The sequence below is a fragment of the Palaemon carinicauda genome, chromosome 38 (assembly GCF_036898095.1).
Source record: "Palaemon carinicauda isolate YSFRI2023 chromosome 38, ASM3689809v2, whole genome shotgun sequence".
Lineage (NCBI taxonomy): Eukaryota > Metazoa > Arthropoda > Malacostraca > Decapoda > Palaemonidae > Palaemon > Palaemon carinicauda.
The window spans coordinates 47,326,871-47,334,370 of record NC_090762.1 but is presented as its reverse complement, the minus strand read 5'-3'; positions in this window follow the sequence as shown (position 1 = coordinate 47,334,370).

Here is a 7,500-nt window from a genome sequence, read left to right as displayed (position 1 = left end):
TGTAACTATCTATCTATCTATATATATATATATATATATATACATATAATATACATAAATAGATATATTAACATATATAATGCATATGATATATATACAGTATATATATATATATATATATGCGCGTGTATGTGTGTGCGTGGTAATTACTATTTCCTTTTTATTAGCCAACACATGAGAATTACCTAAAGTTTACTTAAAATTAATCCCCATATTCCTTCATTCTAATAAGCAGAAAATCTGCCAATATGAAAAGGAACTATAATTTGAGTAACATAAAAACACACATACTTTATATATATATATATATATATATATACATACAGATATATATATAATATATATATATATATATATATATTAATATATATATATATATATATATATTAATATATATATATATATATATATATATACATAATGTAAAGAGGAAAGTAGCCCTAGCCATTGAGCAATTACATTGAAGTAGTAAACCCCTGAGAGAAGAAAAATTGTTTGGTAATCTCAGTGTTGTCAGGTGTATGAGGACAGAGGAGAATGTGAAAAGAATATGCCAGACAATTCGGTGTATGTGTAAGTAACGACAAAAAAACCTGTGCTATAGAGAGGGATCCACTATCGTAGTGATTGGCTAGTCAAAGGACCCAATAACTCTCTAGAGTAATATCTCTATGGGTGACTGGTGGCCTGGCCAACCTAGTACCTAAAATTTGGGCATGATTTTTTTTCTCAATCTATTTTTAAATCTTCTGCCATCACCCAACTACTGTCCTTGCTTTACCTGCCATTACGTTATACGTTACTTATCATTCATATTTATCAATATTTTATATTTCACTCTCAAATATCTACAGAATTTGGATAAACTCATTCTTCTAATCCTCATCTTTCTAGTTTTAAGTTGTCCTAACAATTTCACTCAACCTGACACTCAAAATATTCTTCTTTATCGGGTATTAAATACCTTTCAAAAGATTTAATAAACCATTTCTTATGCTACAATTATGCAAATATATTAAGCAGATAAGATGTAGACACAACACAAATATATCTAAGATCCAATTTTACACCAACCTATCCAGAATTCAGTCTACATATTCCAATAAACGATTTGTAACCATACAAAAGTTATTCGCAGAAAGAATAATAACAAATAAAATAACAAAACAAATTAAGATGAAAAGATTAGGCGTGGCAACATAAACAAGGTCAAACTATTTGACTTATCATCATGTAAGCATTGCACGTCCTACTATGAGATATTCTTAAAATACATCCACTTTTGTATGATTCACATGCATTTAAAACATATTTCCCAACACAATAACTATGCAACTATCTGTGCTTCTAGTGCCACTAACCGACTGATTTATTTTAACAGTCTGGCGTTGCTGTTGGAAACTCCATGATGTAAGCCAAACTCGAAAGACGTATCATTAAGTTACTTGCTTAAAGAATGTGGCCTTACATCCTTACATCATTCCCATGGCGCAACAAACTTACATAAGGCATCCCAATATGAAAATTACAACCAGTTACATGTAGTAGTAGAGAATTTACAAAACTAATAATTACACATATGATTTGTTCTTGCAAATTATGTTTAAACGTCATTTGAAAATTAAGAGAAAATATAATGAATGGACATTTCAATCTTGGGGATATATATATATATATATATATATGCTTCATCATCAATTAAAAAAACTATAGAGAAATTACAAAACTGATAATTATACAAAAGAATTGTTCTTGCAAATTATAGGTTTAAACGATCATTTGAAAATTAGAATATATATATATATATATATATATACATATATACATACGTATATATATATATATATATACATATATATACATATATATATATATATATACATATATATATACATATATATACATATATATATTATATATATATATATTCTTCATCTATATAAACTCCATACAAACTTTAAATAATAATCACAACACTTCACTGACCTAATTAATAAAATTTCAACATAAAACAACTTTGCATTTATTAACGAACATAATTCTCCTTCCATGTCTAGGCCTCATGCTTTACTATACCCAACAAGTTGATGAATGAAAAACTAAGCTAATTCGAAATTTCCAGACTTCTTTGTCTTATGCATACTATAATCATCTTTAAAGTAAAGACTATGTGCAACACTAAAATTAAAAGGTCATTGGAATAAAATTACAGCTAAAATGTGATTATGTCTCACTAAGTTTAAAATCCCTTTTTTATCTTCTTAATGAGAAGAATAATTCTATTTAAACCAACAAAATGCATATCGAATACATGGAATTATCATTACGTGCTAAACTACAACCCTAGTTGGAAAAGCAGGATGCTATAAGCCCAGGGGTCCCAACAGTGAAATTAGCCCAGTAAGGAAAGGAAACAAAGATAAATAAAATATATTAAGAATAGTAACAACATTAAAATAAATATTTACTATATAAACTATAAAAACTTTAACAAAACAAGAGGAAGATAAATAAAAGATATTAATAGAACTCTATAAAAATCTTTCAAGCAAAATATTGCGTATTATTTCAACGAACGAGTGTCTGCCTGTCAGGCTTAACACTTCAGGCCCTTTTACACAACCCACTGTTCAATACATGATAATACATTCTAATACATTTGCCTACCGAACAAACGCGTTTAAAGATAGACCAAATGTATCTATCCGATGCACACATCAACAAAAGATTAATGGAACGCATTCTCTTTAACAGAGTAATTAACGCTTAAAATAAACCTTACAGAAGCTAATGACTTCAAAGAAACCTACTGCGTATGAAAGAAAGCCCAAAACAATTTAATTACAGGCCGTCGTAAACAAAGGTATTGAGTTGATTACGCTCAAACGCCGATGTCTTAATAAACGTAGCTTGTTACTGAGAGAGAGAGAGAGAGAGAGAGAGAGAGAGAGAGAGAGAGAGGAACCACCAGTTATATCAATTAGAAAAATTAAAAGATAATACTCTTACTGTTACAACTACCACTGTTGCTGTTCATTTCAATATAAATAATAAATTAACTAGATAATACACTGGTACTGGTACTACTACTACTGCTACTACTACTACTACTGCTACTACTACTACTACTAATAATAATAATAATAATAATAATAATAATAAAAATAAAATTACTTTAAATCGGCCCAAACAAAAACATTCCTCAGAACTGTAAAGATCCTGGTAATAAACCCAACAAAAAACACAAATCAGAAAGAGCGATTAAGGTCTTCACAATAAACGTTGATATAAAAACTTGAAATTCTGACAGACGGCAATAAACGAAGTGCCTAGTCGAGCCAACATGAACTAGAATACACCCTTCATCTGTTAATACTTTGGGAAGGAATAAATTCCTATTCTGAAAACGGCCATGTATTTCTACTTCTGAAGAATATACTCAATTGAAAGGAAGCCAAATTTACATTAACCTGAACATACAATGTCACAATAACATTTATCTTTTACTTATAAAGAATTTCTTTCAAAAATATATATATATAATTATATTTTAATGGAATTTCGCACTTATACAATTCCAGATTATTTTTATATAGAACTTCTTCCGAATAAAAAATCACACCGGCTGCTATGTGAAAGCAGTACATAGAAATTAAATTTTTTTTTTTTTTCATTTCATTGTGAATCATTTACATCGAAATGATCAAATGTTAAAGCTCCTGCAAAAGAATTCCTTTTTAATGTTAATGAATCATGACAAATGATGATAGCCTAATGATATAACCATGTACAGTTGGACACTGTTGCCCTGGCACGCCTCGCTCTGAAGAAGTGCACCCTATCACACCCTTACTTCGTGGCAAGTAACCAAACAGATAGTTGATGAAGATATGGTAGAGGTGGCAGGTGGGGGCAAACACAAGATCTCGCCACGAGGTAAGGGTGTGACTGGGTGCACTTCTCCAGAGCGAGGGGTACCATGAATTTCCGTGTTCGACTGTACATAACACTCCGACTTTATAGCAATAAAAATTAATTCTTAAAAACCTCTATACAAGGTATCCAAACTTCATGTTGATTAATTAACTTAAACGTTATTAAATGGCATTACAACATTAACGATTGTGGACGTTGAAATTATACGTGTTATTAAGATTGACTTATACGAAAAGGAAATCCAGATAAAGCACTCTATTCTCACAATCCAGGCACAAGAAAATCGTTCAAACAACATTAAATAAATAAGTCCATGCAAAAAAAAAAAAAAAAAAAAATAGAACTTCACTTATAAACTTTTAGAAAAAAAAATCTCACAAAAATGGATATATGAATACAGTAAATCCATAATAAAACATTAAAAAAAAAAAGAAAAAAATGGACACCTCAAGATGATTTAGAAAATTCTAACAACCATTGACATGAACATAAAAAAAAGTTATTTATATTTACGAAATAATAGAAACACCCAGAATTGTTGCAAGGCAACGACGTCTGAGGCTAACGCTTGGAAGACAGTGAGGCGCCAGAAGTATCCCGCATCTGAGGACACATCATCTGGCTGGGAAATTTCCATCTGGGACCTCGTGACATCCTGGCGCCTGACTAGGCTTTCGAGAATCATCACAAGCACTTAATCGCTGTCTTGAGAAACACTAATTCACTCTGATACGAAATGAAAACATCATCTGCCTTCAATATGAAATAAATGGATTTATAAGTTTTGGTTCTATTTTGGTCATAGGGCCCTACGTTGGAGCAGAGGAGACCATTCATCAAACTATAGGGATTCCAGGTCTTGCACCAAGAAGTTAACAGGTTGGGTAGAAAGAGGGAAGAGAGAAATTTTAAAAGTGAAGTAAGGAGCAAGAGTTCAGAGCTAGGTGCCCAAGAGACGTCTTAAGGACCTAATGGGCACCACGTGATGTGCACCGACTGCACTAAACGCGCCCTCCTCCTTATTACAAATACTAATTACTTTCGGAATAAAATAAGAAATTCTCTTATAATAAAGCCTCTAACCTAAAGATATCTACATTTTAACTCTTACGCTGATATGTTTTTGATGAGATGCAAAACAGAAAATCGTTTTCAATACTGGAATCCAACAGTGGCTACTTTTGGATACTTAATATTGTGATGCAAGAATATATTTCTGCAAAATTTATTTCAACAACGGAATGCTTTCGTTACCAAAGATTACGTTTACTTACCGCTTCCAAGAGAGGGGCACAAAAAAATAATACAATATTATTCACCTGATAAAAAACAATATGAACACTACTATTAAGACTATTATTTTAACTGCACAAAAACACGATAATCACTACTTATTTCAAATAACATGAAGGGTACCAGCAAGTTCAACTCTTAAAAATAAAAAAATTAAATATTATTAAAAATTCGAAAAGCTAATTTTACTTGAATAAATATAATACTGAAACTAAATTAGTATAAATACAAGCTAGGAAAAAAAAAAGACAGACTTCTAGATTCAAGTATAATCACTCGCACATCAAGTTCCATCCTAAATTTGACACCAAACTAAAAAAAAAAATCAACGAATATAGGATATATCCATGAACACACGCGTCACATTTTACCGTATAAATTAAAATAAACGCCAAAACAATATCAATAAATATTTAAAATCACTAAACATACGCAAAATGAAAATCCACCAGGTCCTGAAACACGAAACGAATCCACAGCGTAAGAGAGACAAGTGTCTCAGACACTAACCGAAAGACGAATGATGTCAAAAAGAAAGGGATGCAGAGAGAGAGAGAGAGAGAGAGAGAGAGAGAGAGAGAGAGAGGGGGGGGGGAGGTGAAGGGGGGAGGTGTGGTTGCACATTAACTGGGAAAGGACCGAGTTAGCTCAGCCCCTTAAAAAATAATAAAAAAGAAAAACACGAAGGGAGAAGAGGTCAGTCCTTTCAGTATCTCGTTTTTCAACCCTAAAACGTTAGACGTTTTATGTAGCAGAGATTTATAAAAAAGTGATGAGAAAAAATGGTCCTAAAAAGAATAAATAATGAAACATGACTCATTAAAAAATATGAAGGAATAAAAAACATATGAAACCTGGTATATTATAGAATTAACTGACAAATAAATATACAAAGACACTAGCAAATAGATTATCTCCCAAGCAACCGTTTCTGCTCTCAACCCAAGCAAATATTGTAATTGGTGCCATTACGACCTTCGTACAAAGCTGAAATTATTGCAGCAAGTTCTTTTCAATTAAGAAAAGTAAAGAGTTTGCAAAAGGGAAAAAATGGCAGAAAAAAATTGTTGATTATAGTATTTACGAAGTGAGAGAGAGAGAGAGAGAGAGAGAGAGAGAGAGAGAGAGAGAGAGAAATAATTTTTAGTTAATGTAAAAAAAAACCAATTCACTTAATTGACAAAATACAATGACGAAAGTGTCGCAGAGAAAAATATTGAAGAACAAATTCCGATTCTGGATGCATTATATAAATATATTTACAGTAAAACTTATTTGTCAGAACAAACATATATGAAAATAAACACAAATTAGATATTGTAGACAAAACGCAAACTCATCTGAATGAGGCTTGGAAAAGTTGGATTATTGAAAGGATTCAAATGGAAAAGTAGGATTATTGAAAGGATTCAAATGGAAAAGTAGGATTATTGAAAGGATTCCAACGGAAAAGTAGGATTACTGAAAGGATTCAAATGCAAAATCAGAATTGGTCATGAGTGACAACATGAGCAGTCGACAAGAATATGGTATAGAATTAATCAGGGCAGAAACAATCATACTTTATCATCAAACATGCTCTGAGAGAGAGAGAGAGAGAGAGAGAGAGAGAGAGAGAGAGAAAGAGATGGTGTTGTAATATTAATAAGTAACGGGAGATAGAGGAATACGATGATAAAGATTAAATATGTGGAAAGAACAAGGATGATGATATTAAACTATTAAGACAGCAGCGAAATAAGGAAAGAAGCGGCTATAAATGTTAAATATACGGTTTCAATCTAATGGGTAAGAATAATTTCCTTGAAGCCCACATTCTCTCTCTCTCTCTCTCTCTCTCTCTCTCTCTCTCGCTGCAACCTGCAACGATCAACTACCAACAACTGCTGCCGTTTCTAGTCCACTGCAGACCAAAGGCCTCAGAAATGTCCTTATCCCTGTCTAGGGTTTGGTCCGTTTTCATCACCACGCTGGCCACTGCATATTGGAGATGGTGGGAGATTTTCATCCGATCACTCCCAGCAAACCAACCTACTATGGCAGGCCTGACAAGTACAGCTTTGATGATTATGTAGATACGTAAACCCTTTCACTAAATAATACATTGGTACTGTGTAAATAATTCGCTGCTTAACAAAAGAGGTATGCTGGATTTTGAGGAACACACCATACGTCTCTCTCTCTTCGAGAGAGAGAGAGAGAGAGAGAGAGAGAGAGAGAGAGAGAGAGAGAGAATCTACCATACCTGGAATTTTGCCTTGACCCTGATAG